We start from the raw sequence: 24,512 nt of genomic DNA, 5'->3' as shown, positions 1-24,512 counted from the left end.
GATTTCATGCATGTGGAATTTAATAAACAAAAACCAAGCAAATGAAAGAAAGAGAGAGAGAGAAACCAAGAAACAGACTCTTAACTATAGAGAACATACTGATGGTTACAGAGGGGAGGTGAAGGAGGTTATGGGGATTAAAGAGCACACTTATTGGGAAGAGCACCAGGTGTTGTAAGGAAGTATTGAATCACTAAATTCTATACCTGAAACAAATATTACACTGTATGTTAACTAACTGGAATTTAAATAAAAAATTTTTAAAAAGCAGTTATAGATGATCATGACAGAATTTGAAAATGTTAACAATGAAATATGTCTAGAAAAAAATTTAGGCCATACATTTCCTTAGAAAACAATTATTTAAAATCTTCAAAAAACACATAATATGCTACATAATCTATTCTCAAGCTGAACAAAAAGATAGAAAGTTATCTAATTCATTTTATAAAACTAATATAAGCCTAATATATTAGGCTTGACAAAATTAATACACAAAAGAGAATAGTGTAGCCCAGTCTCACATATGAATATAAGCATGCACATTTAAAGGAAATTCTAGAAATTAATCTATCATCACAAGCTGATTAGTATGCATGATCCAGGACAAAATCTGCCTTACTTCTCAACACTACATTACACTCTGAACTTTCATACTTAATTTAACACTTTTCTTAGAAAAGAATGTGATGCTGCAAGTCCTTAGAACTATAAAAGTGAAAAATGTGTCAGAAAATTGAGATGTGGTGTTTAAAATAGTGCAATCATCTAACAGAATAATAATGCTTAGGCAAGCCCCAGCAGCCTATGGTTTGCCTCACAACTGCCAGCCCTTTTTTAGTGTAAAGTACTACAAGGCTTCATGACACTAATATTTTGTGTTTGAGATGAAATAAAACAAAACTTTTAATCCATTATCATTATTTTAAGCCATGTCACAGAGTTGGTAGAGTAGAAAGCTTATCTAAGAAGCTGGAAAATGTGTTTATTTTCGACCTGTCTCAGTTTAAAAATCTAAAACATGATTCACCTATCTACCCATCTAATGGATGGTTCTTTTTGTTAGATTATTAACTGTACTTGAGTTGAAGCAATCTGATTCAAACTCATGCTTCTAAAATGTGTCACTCAATGGATATTTTCATGGTTGGTTCTTAAACATTAACTCTCAGTAGTTATACATTAAATTAATGGAAGCTAAAACAGTCCTTTGATTTATTTTAAAGTTGATTTATTTATTTTGAGAGAGAGAGACAGAGAACGCAGGTGGGAGAGGGACAGAGAGAAAAGAGAGAGAGACAATCCCAACCAGGCTCCCCACTGTCAGCACAGAGCCTGATGCGGGGCTCAAATTCACGAACCGTGAGATCATGATCTGAGCTGAAACCAAGAGTCCAACACTCAACCGACTGAACCACCCAGGCGTCCCTAAAATAGTCCTTTTTGAATTCAGTACTTGGTAAATCTTGAGAGGGAGATGTAACCGTGATTACATTCATCTATTTTAAACTTGTTCAAAATTCTGGACTTTGAAATGGACTTTATTTTCCTTAATGTTTTTTTTTTTTAGTGTAAACCAACATAAAAGTTAAATGATGAAGGGACTGAGAGATGTATGTCCCCTACACTTAGAACTGCAGTTGTTAACATCTTGCTGCATTGACTTTATCTCTCTCTCCATCAATCTATCTTTCTATATTTCTATATATACCTATTTTTGCTAAACTATTTGAAAATACATTGCAGACCTCAAGGTCTTCTCAATCCCCTGTGCACTGTTTCCCAGACCTCTGTGGGAGCATGCTGTAGTCCCTTGGCATGTGTATTGTAAGTATAATGATAGTCTCTATGTAAACAAAATAGAATTGCCAAATTGAGGGAATTTAATAGTGAAACAATATTTTCCAATATAGAGTCCATTTTCAAAATTTGGTAATCAACATTAGAATATAAATCCTGCTTATTGGTTTTCAACTTTTATAATCAAGCTATCTATAAAACTTGGAAACTTTAAACGTGGTTCTAGAAGAGGGCATTAGCAACCTCAACAATGTAAAAGAGAAGAGAAGAATAGGGCATATGCCTGCCCACCTTGGTGGATGGACAAGAGAGACTGCTTACAGAAGATGGAAAAAAAATAATTTAATATTTAAAATGAAAAAGAAAACTAATAGAAGAAGCAAATACTAACAAAACCCTCAAACTTTGGGAAGAGAAAGAGAAAAAAAGTAGGGAAAAAGGATGAACTCAATTCCCCTTCTTCATTGATGGGAACGATAAATCATGTCTAACAGTGATAAATCAAGGAACAGTAAAATAAGGAAATAAGGCAGGACAGTTTTATCTCAAAATGTTTTTTTAAGTTGTTTGTTTATTTATTTAGTTATTTATTTTTTTAAGTTTGTTTGTTTGTTTAAAGAGAAGAGAGTGAGTGCGCAGGGGAGAGGCAGAGAGAGAGAATCCTAAGCAGGCTCTGCACTGATAGCAGATCTCACGAACCTGTGAGATCATGACTGAGTTGAAACAGAGTCAGACACTCCACTGACTGAGCCACCCAGGTGCCCCACCAAAATGTTAATCTAGTTGTTCTTTGTGCATTTCCCTTCAATTACTTGCCTCATTTGTACCCCCAAGAGCTACCTTCCTCCTTCCACACTGACCCCCAGGCCATACCACAAGGGAAACAAAGATGAAAAGAGCCAGACTAAGAGGTTTGCAGAGTTTTTCTTCTCACAGAGACTGAATGTGTCAGGTCATGGAGAAAGTGTGAGAGAAGAGAAGGGTCAACCCAGTGAAAGGAAAAGGAAGACATCATGGTGGGACAGAAAGGAGAGAAGCTCCCACCAAGGTCTGGACAGTGGTGCACAAGGGATTCGGAAGGTGAGCTCCCTGACTGTGGACTCCTCCACTCCAATTCATCCCCCAGAACAATAGGTCTGGCATCTGATAATTGTGAACACTTGTAAGACCTCCACCTGAGAAAGGCGGAGAGGGAACTTTGCCCCTAACCAAGGTGATCTAGACTGACCCAGCAGGGACCCAGCAGGGACCTATGAGAGAACATGAAGGAAGCATCACCCCGGTACATGAATTATTTAATTCTATATGGGCAACTATTGGAAAAACTGAATTGTTTTAACAATCAAAGCTCTGGAGAATATGACTGGGAAAGAACAGAAGAAGGATGGGGGAATTGCTGCTTTTTATTTCAACTCTTCTGCATTATTAGCTATTTTACTATGTACATTTTTACTTTTGTAAAATATTTAAAGAGAAGATTAAAACTAACGGTTTTCACTGCTAAATACCTACTATGAGCCAGGCACTGTGTTGGATACTTTAAATACATTCTTTCATTTATTCTTCAAAAAACGAAGCATAGCATATGTAAAGTCAGGGGCTCGCTGCTGATTTAACGAATGGATTCTTAAATGAATGCACAGTGCATGAACTCCAATGTTGTCCACCAACCACTTCATCACATACATGATCATTTCTGCCTGGATTGCATAAAACTGGCATCAGCTTTTTCAAAGTTCTTGTTTTTTGGGGAAAGAAAAAAATGGGAAAATATATCCTACAATGATAATTTCAATTTCTGTAGCCTTGCTCTGCCTTGGAAGTTCTCAGCCTCCAGTGGTTTGGAGGAGAGGAAGTTCTTCCTGGCACAGAAACCCTTAAATTACAGTGAATAAATGGACACTTGGCATAGTACTTCTGAAAGGTTGCCAACCTCTGTTCAGCTGCCTTTTCCACATCAACTCTCATGTGCAAAGGAAATCAGAATGTACAGGTTGCTGGGAAAGATACTTCCACATTCTGAATTGTACAAAAATCACAAGTGGTCTCTCACACTAAATTAGACTTTCAGGGTAAATCAATAGGGTCAGAAAGTGCACAAGACAATAAAACTACAGACTAGACAGTCAGTGCTAAATAATAAGTTATCTCTGTCTGTAACACAGTGTAGAAAGTTTGAAAATAAATAACAAAGGCCATTTTTCAAACACATTCAGAATGGGCTATTTTAATTTGTAGGGCTAAGAATACAATATCCTTCATAGTAAACACTTATTTTCAGAGCTTCTAGTTGGTAAGCTTCTAGGAAGAACATGAAGAAAGTTGTCTTATTATATAATTACTGCTGTAGTTTGCAGAGAGAGTATTACAATTAAAATCCGTCAATAGATTTGTAACGTTTCATTTTCTTTACATAAGTTTCTAAAGTGAAAATCAAACATAAGTCATAATAACTAATATTTGTTAAACATCAAGTACCAGACACCATGCGAACCACTCTAAATACATTACTACATTGACCTCTAAAAGTACCTTCTGTCATTAGATGTACTCATATGCCCCATTTTGTTGGCATTTAGTTAAGCAACTTAGCCAAGATCACTGGTTTAGTCTGGGTTTTCTAGAGAAACAGAAACAATACAATGGATGGATGAATGGATGGAGACAGATTAGGTAGGTAGATAGACCCAGCTGGGTTGAGAGATATATGTATGTATGTATACACACACACACACACACACACACACACATAGAGAGAGAGAGAGAGAGAGAGAGAGAGAGAGAGAGAGAGAGAGATTTATGATAAAGAATTGGCTCACACAATTATGGAGACTGAGAAGCCCAAAATCTACATTTAATAAGCTGGACACCCAGAGAGCTGATGATATAAGTTCCAGTCCAAGACCAAGTCTAAAGGCAGGAGAACACCAGTGTTCTACCTTGAAGACAGTGAGGCAGAGAGAGAGAGAGAATACTTCCTTACTCAGGCTTTTATCCTATTCAGGCCTTCAACAGATTGGATGAGGCCCACCCACACTGGGGAGGGCAATCTGCTTTACTTTGTCTACTGATTCAGATATTAATCTCATACAGAAACAGCCTACAGACACACAAGAAATAATGTTTATTTATGTACCCAATGGTCCAGTCAAGTTGATACATAAAATTAACCATCACAATCTCAGAGCTAATAAGTGCAGAGCAAGAACTTGAACCTAGGTAGTCTGACTCCGTAGTCCTGGTTCCTAACCACTATGATACATAACCTTCTTATATCCAGTAAGCAAAAGTAAGGTAAACCTTATCATAAGCACTCAATTTCATCATGGGTAGCAGTATAGGAATTAGATAATTGTTAGGGTACACCAGCATTTCAATGGCTTAGGTACCATCTATTCCTTATTAGGAGATCATATCATATCATATCATCATTCTATTCTATTCTAGCTAGTCTATTATAATATATTTGACAAAGTCAAAAACATAATTATTGTCATACAAATACATAAGAAACATTGTCAAAAATATATTAAAATCATTAATGAAGGAACTAGCAAGACAAAAAAGCTGACTTGAAAGAGAATGCAAGAAGCTGATTGTAAGTAAATAGGTAGACAGGTAGGTAGGTAGGCAGGCAGATAGACAGATGGAGGGATGGGTGGGAAAAAGATTGCTGGAATAACTTTCTAAGATACATATCCAAAACCTAATGGTTTAGAAAGCAATAAAACCTGATCATTTGGAGTTACTGTCTCTACTCTCTGGAAATCATTTACTTCCCTATGGGACAGTGGTGATTTGCATCTTGCCAGTTTTATACACATTAACATCAACTTTATAGAGTCTGGACTGTAATCAATAGTAAATAATAAAGCAAACAAAATTGTACGGTCCAGAAAAGTCAGACAACCTTTAGGAAAGCATGTCAGATAATGTTCTGGTATGACAATGAAAGGGTATGCAAATCATCTTTTTTCCTCATTTCCAAATTTTAGATGCTCTTTCCTAAAAAATGATAATGCCTGAACAGATAACATTTCAACCAAAACCTTCACTGCATATATACAGTAAGTTAACTCCATAATGATTATGGTGATAGTAATATCTTGAATGCTTACTGAACTCTTACCATGAGCCAGGTACTATGCTAACCTACCCTCTGGGGCAGGCATCCTTACATTGTGAGAAGCCCCAGGGGAACCACCTAGCATAGTGGTTAAGAGTACTTACTGGCTCTGGACCCCAGCAGATGTCTTTTTGAAGCCTGACTTTACCACCTTCTATCTATGATGTTAGAAAATTTACTTACCTGAAGTAAGCTTAATTTTTCTATTTTGTACTATGGAGGATAAAAACCAGTATCCACCTTCTAGGTCTATTGTGAGAACATAATAATTTTTTTAATGCTTATTTATTTTTGAGAGAGAGAGACAGAGCAGGAACAGGGGAGGGTGTCTGCAGAGAGACAGGGAGACACTAAATCCGAAGCAGGCTCTAGGCTCTAAGCTGTCAGCACACAGCCCAACACAGGGCTTGAACTCACGGAACTGTGAGATCATGACCTGAGCTGAAGTCGGATGCTTAACTGACTGAGCCACCCAGGTGCCCCTACTGTGAGAACATAATAATCATGAGTCTATTATGAATCAAGAAGAAAGGTGACATAGTTCCGGTACTCATAGTTTAGAGTCCAAAGACAAACAATTGACATAAAATAATATTATATGCCAGGAGAGGATAAGTAACAGAGAAAAATTTTGAAAAAAAAGATGAGGAGGATGGGGAGCAGGAGGAAGTGATAGCAATGGGGAGTTGCCAGGGGTAAATTTGCTTAGCAAGTAAAGGAAGAAGAGCCCCAAAGGAACAAGGGAGGAAGTCATGAAGTCACCTGGGAGAAGACTGTTCTAGGCAACATAAGAACAAGTGCAAAGACCCTGAGGCAGGATAATTAGTCTGAGAATAGCAAGGAGGCCACTATGGATGGAATGGAGGGAGCAAGGGAGAGATTGGGAGGATTTTCAGAGATGGGAGTGGGAAGTGGATCCAACTGAGAGGTGGGTTGAAGAGTGGTCCTATAAGGATATAGGCTTTTACTATGAATTCTGAGCATAGGGATGACAGGATCTGCCTTCAGTTGAAAGAACCATACAGAGAAGATAATGTATATAAACTCTTAGCATTGTATTTCATAAATGTTATTGTGTTATTAGAAATAGTATTCCAAGGTAGAGATACTCCTCCCTCCAGGATTTTCACAGACTTTGCTGTTAACATCTTCTTTGTGGGTGTGAGATATGCCAGCATCTAACAGGCTTGCTTACCCACTGCCTCTTTTCTGCTTTGCTCTTTCATTCACTCTCTTAGCTCCTTTCTTCTCCCTCACCCCTTTCCTCTTTACACTCTGTCCTCTCTCTATGCCTCTGCTCTCTGGCCCTGCTGTCTCCCTTCTTCTGCACTATTTTATCCCCCTGCGTTTCCTCTGAGGAAAAGGGATTCAAGAAGGCTTTTCTTGAGGTTTGTCAGCTCACGTGGGAATGGGATAGGTAGAGGCCAACAGCAGCAATGTCTGCCCCTCACCACAGGGGAGAGGGAGGCTGAGTTCCCAAGCAGGGTGATGTTGTCTGCTGGCTTCTCCTGCTCTTACCCATACACAGTAATGAGGGCTGGCCTGCCCCGGGTGCAGTGACAGTCACTAGGGGTTCAGCATGAATTGGCTGAGAGTAATAGGCCATTCCTTGTACACCAGAGCCAAGGATCCTGAGGGGCTACCATGACAGACAGGTAGGACTGGATGGGACACGATGGAAGGCTAGACCTAGGTGCAGTGTGTGACAGAGGGAGGCTGGAGGAAGGCACTGGAATAGCCTAGGAGGACCCCAGCAAGGGAGTGGAGAAACATGTGTTACCTTCTCCTACTTCACAAGGTTTGTGGCTCTCACCCTCACTGAGTATGCAGAGAGAAAGAAAGATGGGGAACCATGAGAGAACAATATTTATTCAGGCCTTACACACCAGCATGACACTCATTCTTTATGTACATTTTCTCACTCAAATCTCACAACAACCTTGTAAAATATGGCATATTATTCCAGATCTGGCAGTTTTCAAAATTGTTGATCTTTCTTCTATGCCATACTCCTCTCTAGGGGCAAGAAGAAATAGCTTAGTGTAGTGGAAATGGTATTCTTTGAACACCTACTTATTCTTCTAGGCACTGGAGACATAGTCATCATGAATAAAACAGATAAAACGTGGGTCCTTATAGAGCTCACATTCTAGTGGGAAAGACAGACAATAAACCAGGTAAGTAAATTAGAAAGTACGTCACATATTAGTGATAGCTAGGGAGAAAAAATAACGCTGGGAAAGAGAGTACGAAATACAGAAGGTGGGGTGGTATGGAAGGGGGGGGGGGGACCCAGTCTCCTTAGAAGCATATGGTGAAAGGCTCCTCTTAGACCATATGAGTCTGTAAATCAAAATCCCCCTTTTTTTAAAAAAAATGTTTTAAATTCCAGTGTAATTAATGTACGGTGTTATATTAGTTTCAGGAGTACAATATAGTGATTCAGCCATTCCATACATTACTCCGTGCTCATCACGGTAAGTGGACTCTTCATCCCCATCACCTGTTTTACCCATCACCCTCTACCTCCCCCTCTGGCAACCTACAGTTTGTTCTCTACAGTTAAGTCTGTTTTTTTGTGGTCTCTTTTGTTGTTGCTGTTCATTTGCTTTGCTTCTTAAATTCCACATGTGAGTGAAGTCGTATGGTATGAAAATCCCCTTTAGTAAACACAGGCTTTCCCGTCATTCCCATAGTAGCCAGAGTGGACCCTGTTTCGTCGTCCCCGAGTAGCCAGCGTGGACCCTGTTTCCATGCCTGTATACTTTGCTTCTTCTCAGATTACATCTCAGGAAGGCCATCCCTGGCTGCCGGAAGTTGCTTCCCTCATCCTACACCTGCCAGTCCTAACTCGGCAGCATGGTATCATGCCTGTCCTTTCATACCACTTTCAACAATCCGTAATTCGATTGCATATTTATTCATTTGCATGTTGTCTCCCTTGTCATTTATGTTATGAGTTCCAGGAGGCCCAGGATACGGTCTTGCCCCACACCCGCCCCATGACCCACTGCTTAGCTCAGTGTCTGATATCTAGTAGGTACCACAGCCCTTTGATAAATACGTGAATGAATATGCCACTCAAAGCAATTCTCAGATCGTCTTAATTCCTCTGTAAAAACTTGCTTTGCAATTACTTTTCACTCGCACATTTATCCTATAATGCAAGGGAATCCTGCTATTCCATGGCATTAACACACTGTTGAGGCTTTAAGAGAATAAAAGGCAAAGAATATCAAAGCACTTCAAAGCTAGAGGGATGAGTTTGGTCCTCACTTCTCTGTAGTCCACAGGGTTTTGCTTTAGATGTTGAAGAGAAGAAAGGAGAAGTAGTATAGGCATTTGATCTGACCTTGAGGACAGGGGAAGCTGCCTACATACCCAGAGTTGACAGGCTACGGTTCCTCGGGGTTCCTCTAGCTGTTCATCCTGGCCACGTGCCTGGTTTCTCCCTGGTTTGCGCTATTTTCCCAAGCATTCTGGGATACAGATTCGGCTCCCACAGAACTCCGAGCACACACAGATCTCCCCCTCTGTTTATTTTCATTTGTCCTGATTTGGAGTTGCTCATCTTGCTTAGCCTTCCTTTACCTTTCCTGTTACAGTCCCTGCAGGCTACAGAACAAACTGGTATCAAAGTCTAAGTTTTATAAATGAGGTTCTTTCACAGAAAGAGTGGTAAGGCTGAAGATGTCCATTTTACTTTTGTTACTATGTCTCCAAAGAGAAAGCTTCCCCACTCAGATGATAAAGCACTCACATTAATCTTTCAATTCTGAAGATATTCCATTTATCTATCAAAAAGTAGGGAAAGACAGCTTAGAGAAACTCATTTAGGAAAAAAAAAATTTAACAGGATAATCAAATAATGGCTGAAATGCCTTTCAGCTACAAGTGGATTATTCAGCATAAAGAAGGATGAAATACACACACATCATCAATGACCTTGCCTTGGTCATTATGAGATTAGAGATAAAGAATGCGTTGAAAAAGTCCCTTAAACCTAAGATGTTAATGGGTAGGCACAGGGGTCAGCTCTAGCCTCTGGGAATCTTCTGGGTAATTCACGCCCTGAGCCTCCTCCAATCCTCCCATAGTTGGCCGAGGAAAGTCTTACTCCCAAACACAAGCCTTGTGCAGGATGTCAGCATTTTAATTTTCTCAGCCTTTTATAAAAACCTAGACCATTTCAGCACCTGCCTTGGAAAAAGAAGTGTGCAGATTATATTTCAAATATTTCAATTTCATCCTTTGGCAGAGCTTGATTCCTCCTAGGGGATTAGTTGCCAGCAAGGCTGGGCTGTCAGAAGCTATCCTAAGTGCTTCTCGCTGGTCCCTGGCCAGGTAAAGTTCAAGGTCTCTAAATTCCTCCATGATTTCCTTCCCAGAGTGGCTGTAAGCCTTCATGAGAAACAAGGGGACTACTTCTAAGCCCCGCTTAGCTGGTGGAGAGCACCCTCCTGGCTGAAAGGTGGAAGAGGTAAGATTAGCCATAGATCTCCCATCTATCCTACCCTGTCCTCACCACTCCTCAAGAGTTTGCCAATCTGAAGGGCACACATACACTCCCCAGCATCTCCAGTTGGCAAAATGCTCCTCTTTCTGGGCCTCTGTTCACAACTTCCAGAGCCTTGGGCCATCAGCTGTTTCCTCCTCACTTTCGTTCAAACAGAAAATGCAGGTCACCCTTTGGGTCACTCGGCAACCCCACAAATACACTCTGAGGGACCAGAGCAGTGAAAATAACCATATTTGCAAAGTGCTTTGAAGTTCACCAAGGGGATTCATGTACTTTGCCAGGATTTCTCACAACAGCCTTGTGAAGCAATTATTATCATTATCTACACTGGCTCCCTCCCTGTACTTTGAATCCCCGAATCAGGCTCCTACTTCAGGGCATGCTTCTTGCCTTTTCCTCTGCTGAGACCAGTCTTCCTTCAGATTCCTGCATGGCTTTCTCCCTCACTTTCTTGGGGTTTCTGCTGAAGGTCACCTTATCACAGAATCCTTGCCTGAATGCTTTCTAAGAAACAGCCTTGGACACCACCTTCCTTATCCGCTTTAATTTTCCTTCACAGCATTTATCACATGTATCACTTACACATTCACTGACTTTTTGTTGTTTATTGGTCTCCTGTCACTAGATTGGAGCAGTGGTTGGAATGTGTTGTTCACTGCTCTACCCCATGCTTCAAATAGTGCCTGACACATAACAGGTAATCAGTAAATAACTGTTGAGTGAGTGAGGCCCATTTTACAATGGATCGAGCCCTATTTTACAGTGGGATATCAAGAGGAAAATGTCTGACTCAACATATTAGTTTATTATTGTTGCAATAACAAATTACCACAAACTCAGGGTCTTAAAACAACCCAAATTCATTATCATTCAGTCATGGAGGTCAGAAGTCCCAAACTGGGCCTTACTGGGCTAACATCAAAGTACTGACAGGGCTGTGCTCCTTCTGGAGGTTCTAGGACAGAATACCTTGCCTTGCCTTTTCTAGCTTATGCAGGCGGCCTACATTCCTCACCTCAGGCCCCTTTAGCCAACTTCACTTCATCTTCAAGACTAGCAGCATAACATCTTTAATCTCTGATGCTAACTCTCTTCTCTCCATCTTTCACGTGTAAAGACCCTGGTGATCATACTGAGCCTATTTGGATAATCTCGGAGAATCTCATCTCAAAATCCTTGACTTAATCACATCTGTAATTCTTTCTTGGCCAGGCAAAGTGACACATTCACGCATTCCAGGAATTAGGATGTTGACATCTTTGGAGCCACGATTCTGCCTACCACACACTCAAGCTCACTCAGTAAATAGCAATGCTGTGACTACCGTGTAGGTTAGGCTTTCCAAACTAAGGGCTGATTCATCAAAAAGAAGGAAAAGGAAAGCTGAGAAAAATCCTGATAACAGCATCACTACCAATGACAGACAGTTGGCCGTAGCCTGGGAACCATCGCAGTCTCTTTCACTGCATGCTCCTGTTGACTGCATCTTAGGTGGGTATCCTGGCAGATAATCATAGATGACTGTGATGCTCATAGACTTCATTTTTTTTAATCTGTTGACAAACAGGATATGGAGTTGGTCCCAATTCTTTGGGTCAGAATCAGAGGCAGGGGTGCTCTGGAGTAGAGTTTCTCAATCTCTACTCCAGATAGTTTGGGTCAGATAATTCTCTGTTGGGGATGAGAGGGAGTGCATTGCAGGATATTTAGCATCAGCATCATTCTTGGCCTCTGCCCACACCACCTCTTTCCCAGTTATGAGAATGAAAATGTCTCCAGATATTCACAAATGTCCCATGGGGTGGGGGAGGCAGTGAAAAATCACCTCAGTTCAGAACTACTGCCCTAGAGGAAACAGACCTAAATGCGACAGCCTCAGTGCAGGAGGAGAGGGATGCATCAAATGTCCAGGAGTCTGGAATTATAGGTGTCTTTGTTTTCATCTACGCTTAGGCCCATCACTTACAATGCAGGATTCTGGCTGAAATACATTTGGCTGCACTGAGTATAAAGTGCTTCCCCATACTGCTGGCAAAACATAATTAACCAAATGACAATGGCTTTCACATACACATTGATTCCTGTAATTTCAAGTCTCCATTACTAGATAAATCAACAGCAGAATTATATTTATCAGCAAAAGCCTCCTCTCCTGGCAGACTTTTTGTTAAATATATTAATCCTAGAAGAATAATACTTTCCCTCAGCTTTGCAAAGCAGCCCACCCATGAAAATGTTAATAGCCACAACATCATTTTCAGTATGCTGCTTCTCCATTAGTTACGTGGCTCGTCCACACAGGACAGTGTGGGGTTTTCTGGCGATAAGGTGCAGTGTATGCAGTAAGAGGCTGGTCTGCAGGGGCCACGTAGCTCAAGGACTTTTGGGAGAAAGCTCACGTGACCAGTAATTCCTTGTCTGGTCATGTACCACTTCACGCAGCCCTCTGGAAATGTCACTCTGGGCCAGAAAGGACAGCAAGATTAATATCACTCCATTCTCAGTACTGGGGTAAGACCCCATTCAATGTGGCCAAGTTATATTATGAAAGTACAAAGCAAGTGTCACAGCCCCCAAGCGTCTCCCCAGGCTCATAAGTGTTGAGGTCAGGGCTTCCCAAACAGGCAAGCAAACCCTCTGGAGAGCTTATTAAAAATCAGATTTTGATTCAGTAGGTCTGGGGTGGGCCCTGATTCCACATTTCTAAACAGGACCCAAGTGATGGTGGCCTGCAGGCCACACTTCAGGTATCAAGTGCTAGATAACTTGCTCTTAAACCCCTCACCCCTTAGACTGCTGAAGAGGGCCTCGTTCCAAGAGGGGGACATCCCTGAACAGAAGCTACCAGTAACTAGTTCTACTTCACACACAAAGAGAAGTTTGCTGCCTCGGTTACTCTGGATTCCAAACCCAGTGGGAGAGATAATTTCCCGACTTATTTCTGTACCACGATAATTGCACAGTAGCTCTTGCCATTTATTAGCACGCACATCTGGCAGCTCTCTTGCCTGCAGGCCAGCAGGCTCCAGACTCCAGAGTCCTGCAGAGTCTGGGCGAGTATCCAGTTGCTGACACAGCAGCCAGAGGGTGCTTGGGGACTGCAGAATGACTGTGCTTGGTGTCCAAGGGGGCGCAGCCTGGACTGTGCGTAAGCAACAGGATGGGACAGATCTGGGTGAAAGCAGAGTGCAGAGATCAGAGGCTGGCCTCTGCCCAGGACGTCATCTCTCCAGCTGCGGGCAGATTTGAATGACTGGGGCTGTGAGGCAAATGCAGATGCCTCCTTTGGCCCGTGAAGTGAGCCCTGCTAGTTTCCACTCTGGCGGCGCATTAGCTAATCTGGAGGAAGCCCTGGCTCCTTGATAATGCAGCTGCTGTTCACAAACATGCAGCAGGCCAGACCAAATGGGGACAGGAGAGGCAATGACTGAGAAATCCCTTTGGTATGGCCGGGTGGGGTACATTTCTCCATAGATTCCGGACATGAAATTCCTGCAGCTCTCGCCCTTATCCGCACCACTGAATCAGCCTTGCCCTTTGACCTTGACCAAGTCACCAAACTTTCTCCTCTTCATATTTTCTCTCCTCAGGCAAAAGGGAATAAAAGGCGCTCCTCTTCACAGAGGTGCCGGGCAGTGCCATGTGGAAAATCAGGCACTGAGCCAGGGCTGGGAAAACCTGAGATGTTGTCACTGACCTCACCTCTCACAGCTGTTTTGTCTGGGACAAATCAGTTAACCATGCAGTGACTTCGTTTCCTCTCCTATATAATGGGGTTAAGATGCCAACGGTTATCTCCCCAATTTCTAATGGAGATCAAATAAAAACATGACTGTTGTCAATTGCCCAGCGTGCTGAGACTCCATCACTGATGCCGAATGCGATACGAGGGCCTTGTTTGTACCACAAAGATACACTACTGTTTAGAATTGGGAGATCTCTATACTACTGTCTTGGGATTCACTTATATCGTAAATTTAAGGGCATTCTATGACAATCGTTACAGAAAACAGGAAATATTCTGTGCCTTGCCATGCTAAGAAATATGATACTAAGAAACATGTTTTAGATCAAAGTTCCATTATTCTAACAAATAATTGAAAGGATGCCAAAAAATTTTGAGATAACGGAGCTCAGCCTTGCCTCCTCATGTAAATGCAATCTGCCCTGTGTTCTTCCTGGTAAGCTAATGGCACTCCAAGGAAATCCAGGTAAGGGACTGCAGCTTCCTGCCAGCCTTCTCAGCAGGTGCTTTAGCATTTTCATCTTTGCCTCGTGTCAGGCAGACTTCAGGAGTGTGACCCTGCCCTCCAGACCTGTTTATCATCCTTCCCCGAAATAGGAGTCCTTATTAAAATCCATGCAGCCTGATCGGCTGTGGCACTGCTGGCTGAGCCCAAATTGGAAAAACTGAAAATAGCAAGTAAGAACAGGAAAACAATTTTATATGGCTCTTTTGGATTAATGAAATTCATAATCTTATCAGAAGTAAGTTATTAGTATTCCACCATGGTTAGAGATCTATGGTCAGTCAACCTGGCCTGGTGGAATAAGGCATTTATTGTAAGAGATAGTCATTCATTTAACAAACACTCCTTGAGCATCTACTACGTGCTGTGCCACATATGGTAATTGGAAAAGGAGGTATTTTAAATCCTCCATTAATTACTTGCTTGGTCTTTATTGAGGTAGGCATCAGGCAGAGTTCTGCTCCTGAATGATCTTTTGAAGCAAGTAGGTGCAGACATGTTATCAAGTAGTGAAAAATGTAAAGTGTTCCGGACCAAATTAACAAAGTCAGTAGAGGACTGAATGGCACCGACTCAAGCATTCTGAAAGAGTTAGAGTAATACTGTGAATATGTATAACTTCTAGGTGTGCATCAGAATCACCTGTGAAGCTTTTTAAAAGTACCTGTAATATCTGTGACCCGGCCTAACCTCTAAAAAGCCTAACCTCTCAAAGCATGGTCCCAGTACCATGTCAGCGTTACCTGACAATACATTCCAAATGCAAATTCTTGAAACTGACCTCAGATTAACTGAATCTAAGACCCTGAGTTTAGGACCCAGGAACCAGTGTTCTACCCAATCCTTCAGGTAAATGTTAAAATTTGAAAATTGCTTCTCTAAATTATACTTTACAAGGACCAATGTTTGCTTATAGAGGAAATCAATTTGTCATTGGATTATTGCATACTATTGTGGTTCCCACAAAAGCAAAATATAAAGAGAGAAGTCTCAGGGGAGGATAATTAACATAATCATGGAGACAGAATCATATTCCTATGAGTTCAGACTAAAGATACGTAGTTAGATAGCAAGTTTAGAAAACCATAAATGGTATATAAGCATGGTATATATGTGTATGTGTACACACACACACACACACACACACACACACATATATATATATATATATATATATATACACACCAGCTTGGATTGGGTTGGCCAATGCCAGAATACTCTAAAGCAATAACAACAAAGAGAAACCTGAAAGAAGAAATCTTCAGAATAAGTAAAAGCAAGGACTGCCTTCTCCATTATATAATAAACACTAATTCTACCAGGTGAAATCATCTTTGAAGGTAAGAGAATAGTATCTTATTAAATTTATTCATTAAGAGTCAGTAATGCTTAAAGTTGCAGGTTCAGAGTTTAGGTCAAATTGCTAGGGTTCTTCCACCTGGTAGCTCTATGATCTTGGACAAATTAATTAACCTTCTCTATGTTTCAGTTTTCTAATCTATACAATGGGAAAATACTACCTACCACACAGCATTGTTGTGTATAACAAATATGTTGATATACGTAAAATGCCAGTAAGCACTTGATAAACATTAGCTCCCATAATCATTTTCATGACTTCTCTATACGTCCTATTACATCTGGTCTGCCATTCAAGTATTGGTCAACTTAATTTGAAAGACATTTTAAAAGTCTTAGGAATTTTACTATGTATTTATAGACAAGGAGTGAAGCAAAACATGGATAAAAAAGGACAGCTAGATTCATTGCGGAGTGAGGCAGAAGGTAATTGTTTCATTGACTTAGATTAATACAAAAAGTTTTAATGAAGGTTGAGATAAATTGATGGATATCAACTCCATAATTGGAAATTATGAGAACTTTAATGATATTTGAACTGAATTATAGAGATAAAAATAGACTCTTACGATTAGAAAGAATCTTGGCAAGCACTTATTTCCAAAACAATGTAAGAATATATATTTAACAGCATCCCTGTGAGTCTTGGAATGAATACTTCCAGTCATGAGACCCCATTATTTGACAAGACAGCACATTCTAGCTTTGAACAGTTTCTTTTTTTATTAATTTTTTCTTATTACATTTCTTTTTTTTTTTTGAGAGGCAGAGAGAGACAGTGTGAGTGGGGGAGGGGCAGAGAGAGAGGGAGACACAGAATCGGAAGCAGGCTACAGGCTCTGAGCTGTCAGCACAGAGCCTGATGCAGGGCTTGAACTCACGAACCGTGAAATCATGACCTGAGCTGAAGTTGGACGCTTAACCCACTGAGCCACCTAGGCATCCAGCTTTGAACAGTTTCAATGCCCAGAGAGTCATTACTTATATTGAGCTCAAATCTGCCTTCATATCTTCTGATCACTGGTCCTTCCTCCTGTGATTTTTATAAAATACAAATCTTGCTGAGCTTTTCCACCCATTGAATGTACTCTAATAGAGGAGGCTCACGTGTCTGAATAAACCAATCTGGTTTTCTATCAGGGTTGAAATAAACACTACACCGAAATTCACACATTTTAAAATATTTTTGGATGTGCTTCCTTCTGAGTGGAGGTACTAACACTGACAGGAAGAGAATGGAAGGGACTTGAGGTCTAAAGAGGATCCTACTTTTAAGTAGCTTGCGGTTAGAGAGAGGAAGTCAGCTCTGCACACAAGTACTGGCAACAAATGGTTATAGACACTCTGACAGAAATATGTAGAGGCTACACAAGGAACAGAAGCACACGGTGAAGAAGGAGGTTATCAGAAAAGGCCTGGAAGCTGAATAGTTCGTCAAGTAAATGAGGGGAGAGGCAGGCATTTGAAAATTCAGAAAGGTATGAAATATACTGTGTATTTGGGAATTCAAAGTGATTCAGCACAGCCAAAGCACTGAGCACTATGGGGAGCAGGGACTGTGAGAGATAAGTCAAGACATGGGCAGATGTCAGTGTCTGTAGACCGAACAGTCTCAAGGACTATTCATGGATTCACATCACAGGCTCTAACCTTGTAACCACCTTATCCACTACCTCATAAAGGACTGCCATTAGCCCTGAAACACTTAGCACAGCCCCCACATGGTGAAAACCTGACTCATCATGGCCTGATTTCTTTCCAAGAATTGGTATCGACTCTGTTCTATAGAAGGCAACTTGGAGCCCAGGAAGTTAAGTACCTTATCTCAAATCTGAATACTATGGGGACCAACAAAGGAAAATCAATCTCACAATCTGCTGAGTCCCAACTTTTCCAAATGTTCCTGTGTCTCTTTCATGAATTAAAAAGCAAGATAAAAGAAATGACTGGATGAAGAAAATGCACCACATCTCCTAGCTTCAGTGAAGAGGAATTGATGGGATACAGGCTCCAGTTGTTGGTAGATTAGTGATGAGTCCCCCAGCAGAACATTCTAGCGGGTTCAGCTCCCACAAATCTGAGCCAAATGCCTTGTTTTCCCTTTGGGGATCTCCACTGTTATTAAACTGAGTAAGCTCCATTAAAAACACTGAGTTGGTGGAAGGTACTCTGCCCACACTAATGCACCGCCAACAAATTAACTCCAGGTAAAGAAAACTATAAGTACAAGGAAATTTATAACACTAATGACTTTAACAAATCTGCACCGATTAACAGGATGCCATGAACTGAAATCCTTGTGTTCCAATCAATCTCCCAGGAAACTTCACAAAAGTACACTTATGGGGAAAAAATCCATGAGATATTCTAGCCTGGGTTCTTCATAAAAAGAGGACTAATTGGAAAAGACACAATACACTGACAAGTAGAGTGATTATTAGCTAGTAATTCTTAAGTTACCAGTCTTTTTGGTAAACAAATGTCTACGTTTACATTTACATTTATTCCTCATAAAAGGAGTCTCTGGCACTTTTTCAAACAAAGGCCCACCCGAGACACATATTCGTCAGTGCAAAGCCTGCCCTTATCAGTTGGGGGTAGTGAGGAAGATACAGTGATGGGACATTTCCATGCTAAGACTGTTTTCTAGAGTGGGAACCTGCAAGCAACTGATGAAACAACATGTTAGATGAGCACCTGGTAGTAATTTATCCAGCATTTAAATCGACAAGTTGAAGAAAACTTAGGAGATGATGGTTATGAACAAGAAGTAAAGCTAATGAAGGAGCATTTAAGCAGGAAAAGGGAAACAAAGGTTCTATTCAATCATTACTTAGTTGAAAAAATTGAAGAAGCCTTTGGGGGCATCTGGGTGGCTTGAGCGTCTGACTTGTTTTCGGCTCAGGTCATGATCTCAAGATAGGGCCCCACATCAGGCTCTGTGCTGAGTGTGAAATCTGCTTAAGACTCATATTCTCTCTCTCTCTCTCTCTCTCTCTCTCTCTCTCTCTCTCTCTCTCTCCCCCCCCCCGTCCCTGTCCCCAGCTCACCCTCTCTCTAAAATAAAAATAAACAGATAAATAGATGAATAAATAAACAAATAAATGAAAAATAAGGCTTTGGATGGTTGCACATGCACTGAGTGACTGCAAGTAGGAAAACACCTGGATATAACCCTCCGGGCATCTGTTTGCCTGACTAATATTCCATTAAAGATAGAATAAGTTTGTTCTCAGAAGTTGTAGAAAGCAACCACTCCTTTTTCAGTCCTGTGTTTCAGTACTTGTTAACAAGCAATCTTTTCCTACATCAAACTATGTGGTCACTCACTTCTGCTGCGCTGGTCCAGTGAAACCACTACAAATCTGAGTGACAACGTTCTATGACCATCTTGACAGGGTCATATTCTAAAGGAATGGCCAAGGGACTCACATCACCATCAAAGCTATGCTAAGTATCATCTACTAGTGCTCCATATCTATTTTTACCTTCTGTGCTCTTCCCCTGTCCTGCAGAGCAAAGGCTGAAAAACTAACAGCCATATTTCCCAGGCTTCCTGATGACTAGGTCCTTGACGGCATTTGTATTCTGCCTATGGAATGCACTCCTGCAAGATTTGAAATGCAAAGGAAATGGAGCTCAATCTTGCTTTGATGCCTGAGTGTGGCTTCTGACAATTGGGAGTTTTCATAGCATTTTCACTGACTAGACACCATATTTGTGATGTGGAAAGACTGACACTCCCAGTAACTTCCTGCAGTTATCTGATCTTGAGTAGGTTACTTGAGTTCCCTGTTCCTTGGAGTACTCATCTGTAAATGGTGGGATGATAATGATATCTATTCATAGAATTGTTTTAAAGATGGAGTATCTGGAAAGGAGGTGTTAGGTATTATTTCTGCTGCATATAACCACCTAGAAGAATACCTGGCAAAAAGAAGTGCTCAGTAAGGGTTAGCTAAGAAGATGACAATAATTCGAGACCAAAAGGATACAGCTGGTAAAGGAAGAGATTTCATGTCAGAAGACAGAGGACAGTTATGCGGCATTTAACAAATTACTTAACCTCTCTGTGCTTCATTTGTTTAATGTTCTTAATTCAAATGGAGAATATATCGAGTTCACAAGATTATTTATTAAATGGGATAAGAGGTCTATAAACTTTGTAAAGCAAGAAGAATTATACAAATGTTTATCAATATTAGTTACAATAGAAAGTACTGAGGGGTTCATAGGAAGAAACTGTGACTTCTAAGGAGAATCAGGCAAACCACCATGGAGGAAATGGCCTTTGGACAGGGCTTTGAGGGATGGGTAGATTTTCTACATATAGAGATGGCAGATGGAAACTTTCCAGTTTGAACTAAGGCATGAAGGTGAGAAATTGAAGGACGGATATAAAATATGCTACTCTCCTAACATCTTTTTCTAGCTGTTATGCCACATAAGCTTAGAGAAACATTTAAGCAAGGAATCCTAAGTGAAACCTCCTAATTGGCTTTCTGCATACTTAGCATCACTTACAGAAAAAAAAAAAAAAAGCTAGTTATGGGGGCAGGATGCATTGAAAAGAGAGAGCTCATGGGCATGATTATGTAGCCTACAGAATTTAAGATGCATTCCTCTAAGTTAAAAGCAGAAGAGAAAAAAGAAAGCTTCCTACTAGCAGGAAAATGTCAAGGTGGCTCAGATGGTGCATATTATTCTGTTGCCATGATTCCTGTTTTTTGTCAGCATAAGAATTTGTAACACAGGCTCACCACTCACTGAAGAGATGAATGACCTCATGTTAGGTGACTCCATTCCCAACCTCTAAGTAGGGGTAACAACAACAGGCTGAGAGTGGGTTATTTAATGAAAAGGAGAATTACAATGATCATGCTGGTTTCAAGAAACAAATAAGCAAATTGACCACAGACCCATGCACTAAATAAGTAAGTAAATAAATAAACAAATATGTAATTCTGGAGATGATGGGGGCAACTGGAATTAGTTCATATTCATGCTCCCACAGATATCAAAGGCAAATCTGCCTCTTTGAAGTAGATGCTTAAGAAAGAAATACAAGGGCTACTTGGCATACAGCTCAGCACCTAAAACTGTGCCTCATTTTTCATCCTCAGTAGGTTTCTGACAAACTATACCAATTTCCACCTAATTTTAAATCAAGAGAATATATTACCATAGACCATGAGCTCTTTAATTTGGGAACATCAACATTTTCACTCTGAAAGGCTATCCTGAACACATCCTGCCTGAAGGCTCATATTATTTCAACAATACAGGGTTAAAAGCCTCAGCGCAGCTCAAGATAAAAGTTACCAACCATACTGCTTTTGAAACAGGGCTTAAATAACTTACAAAACAGCACTGTTTCTTTTGAGAAATAAAAGGAGAAAAATATAAAGTCAATTCATCAGCAAGATAGCAAGAATGGTGATGTTGTCGTTGTTATGCCTACCAGTACAATAGAGTAAAAAGTCAGGAGGAGAGTTTCACTTTTGTACTTAGCCCAGATGTGGACTACCACGAGATAACTGACTTACATCAGCTCATATCTGTAAGTAAAAATCTCAGCTCTTATACTCATCATCCAACTCAATACAAGCAATCAGGACCAAGTCACATATGAGAGACATAGGCAATTGAAGAACATGAATATGAAGAACAACATGTCAATACATTGGATGCTCTTGATCATGCGACTCAACTTGGGGCTCTGGAGTCCAGATTTCAAGACTCAGCCCTGCCACCATGAGCAAGTGTGACTTGGAGCAATTTGTATAACCTTTCTTAGTCTCAATTTCCACATCCACAATATGGGAGAATAATTTTATATAACCCATATTATGAAACATTTTCATATTCATTGATTCATCAAAAGCCTTATACACTGTTATGCTTAATGTTGTGTTAACTTGGCTGAGCCATCATGGCCAGATGTTGGGTGAAACATTACTCTGGATGTGTCTGTGAAGTTGTGTATGGATGAAATTAACACTTAAATTGGACTTTGGGTAAAGCATATTACCCACCATAATGTGGGTGGGCCTTATTCAATCAGTAGAAGGTCCACTAGAACAAAAGCTGACCTCCACCAAATGAAAAGGAACTCTGTCAGTAAGCTGTCTTTGGACTCAAACTGTAAGTCAGGAATGCTAGCCTACCCCATCATATTTTGGACTTACCACGTCTCCACAATCACATGAGCCAATTCCTAAAAACAAATCTGTTTCAGAACCTCCTATGGGTTCTGTTTCTCTGAAGAATTCTGACTAATGCATACATTATGAAAAAAAAAAGAAATTAATTGGTAAAGGTGGTTCAAAATAAGTGCCATCTTGATAAATATCAAGAGAAAAATCATAGTTATTTTAATAGATGCCCCAAAAGCCATTTGACATAATTTAACACATATAGATATGATTTTAGAAAAATAATTCTAAAAACAATTGAATTCTTCCTTAATACAGTAAAGAAAACCAAGTCAGGTCAATTTTATACTGAGTGATCAAAATTAGAAGCACTCTTTTTAAAAATCTCTTTAGAAGCTGTTGTTTACAATTGTTTGATAAGCTCTAGTTAATGCAATAAATATTGAAAAGAAGTGAGAAAAACAGCATTTAAAAATACTGAGAGGGGCGCCTGGGTGGCTCAGTTGGTTGAGCATCCGACTTCAGCTCAGGTCATGATCTTGCAGTTTGTGAGTTCGAGCCCCACGTCGGGTGCTGTGCTGACAGCTCAGAGCCTGGAGCCTGCTTCAGATTCTGTGTCTCCTTCTCTCTCTGCCCCTCCCCCACTTGTGCTTTGTCTCTCTCTATCAAAAATAAATAAAATATTAAAAATATTAAAAAAAAATACTGAGATTGCACACTAAAACAATCCAGAGGAATCTTCTAAGACTTAACTGGAAGTCACAGAAGAATTCAGTATAACAAACAAAGGTAAGACAAATATATAACGGGACTCCCAAAACAAAAAAGGATTATAGAATAATGTAATGATAAATGGTTAGCAATGTAAAAAAATATACACAAACTTTTATACGCACCACAATTATAACTTCATAAACATATACATATAGAAAAAGACTAAATAGAAAACTAATGCATAACAGGATAATTAAATGAAACTCCTGTCTCAAGAGTTTTGGGAGAAACCATGAAGACCAGAAAAATATAATCATAGGTGCCCAATACTATATATTAAAACTAGAGGCAAAATCACCTACAGAGGACATTTGAAATTTTCTTAATATTTCAGGTAGCATTTGACTATCTCTGGCATATATAAGACATATGAAAGAGGCATTTTTTGAGGAAGAAAGTAGTCCCTTTACCCATGCTCAAGTGTTACATAGCAGAGATGTGATTACTCTATATAAATATTAGCTATTATTACTAGAAGCAGTGTGTGTGGTGGTGAAGAACAGAGGCTCTGGAGCCAGGATACACATCTCAGTAACTCTACTTAAGGACAACGTAACCTTGGAAAAGTTACTTATCCTTTCTGAGCTGCTGTTGCCTCATTTGCAAAATGTGATAATAATAACACCTAATTATTAGAATTATGAGGTTTAAGTAAATTAGTGTATGTAAAGCACTTAGAATGGTGCCTGGCACATAGTAAGCACTATATGTGTTGGCTTATCATCATCATCGTTATTATTATTGTTATGTTATTGTTCCTATCTTCTGGGGACATGCTGAAAACATTTTCTTATGAGCTTTGGGAAAGATAATTGAAAGATAGGTAAGTGTCCTCAATTCAATAAACATTGTCGAGCTTTATGAGAGTTATTGGCAAAATGCAATACCATCCTGAACCACCAAAAAGTTATTTACTTGTACCTTTCCTTCCTAGGAATTCTACAAGTCATTTACATTGCCAAAAAGTGGGTTGCATTAACCATAAAGGAAATTGCCTAAGTGCATGAGTACAAGTAACAGAATTTAAAAGCTCAGATTGATTTCCAATGTGTTCTTGGAGGAATCTTTGAAGTATTTGAATTTCCTAAGATTTTTAAGGACGGCAGGAATTATTTCTAGAATACTTTGTTTCCAAAAATAGTTCTTGTATTCAGTATAGAAAATGAACACAGTGATGTATTCACAATGCATTTGTCTCACACATCCCTTCCTGTAGGGCTGGAATAGTATACATTTCGAATTGTTTTGAACCACCTCTTTCTGTGGTCTTCCTCAACTCAGTTAATAGCAATTCCAACCATCTAGATACACAGGATGAAAATCTAATGCCATTAAAAAAATCAATTCCTTATTTTAGAACAGTTTTAGATTCACATAAAAATTGAGAAGACAATACAGAGAATTCCCATATACCCCACATTCAATTTCCCTTACAATCAAAATCTTATCTTGGGGCACCTGGGGGGCTCAGTCAGTTGAGCATCCAACTTTGGCTCAGGTCATGATCTTGCAGTTCATGAGTTCGAGCC

General features: G+C 40.0%; 1 protein-coding gene and 1 long non-coding RNA gene across 3 annotated transcripts in view; one reads left to right on the top strand and one right to left on the bottom strand.

Annotated features, from left to right (window-relative positions):
• ST6GALNAC3 (ST6 N-acetylgalactosaminide alpha-2,6-sialyltransferase 3) overlaps positions 1-24,512 on the bottom strand; it is a 526,758-nt gene that overhangs the window by 265,123 nt on the left and 237,123 nt on the right. The gene's annotated exons all lie outside the window — the stretch shown is intronic.
• LOC122241453 lies at positions 8,349-14,220 on the top strand. The gene is made up of 3 exons (XR_006221602.1): positions 8,349-8,403; positions 10,315-10,406; positions 14,036-14,220. It is a non-coding gene; the product is annotated as an uncharacterized LOC122241453 (long non-coding RNA).

This window comes from Panthera tigris, chromosome C1 (assembly GCF_018350195.1).
Source record: "Panthera tigris isolate Pti1 chromosome C1, P.tigris_Pti1_mat1.1, whole genome shotgun sequence".
Classification (NCBI taxonomy): domain Eukaryota; kingdom Metazoa; phylum Chordata; class Mammalia; order Carnivora; family Felidae; genus Panthera; species Panthera tigris.
This window is presented reverse-complemented; position numbering and strand designations above follow the sequence as displayed.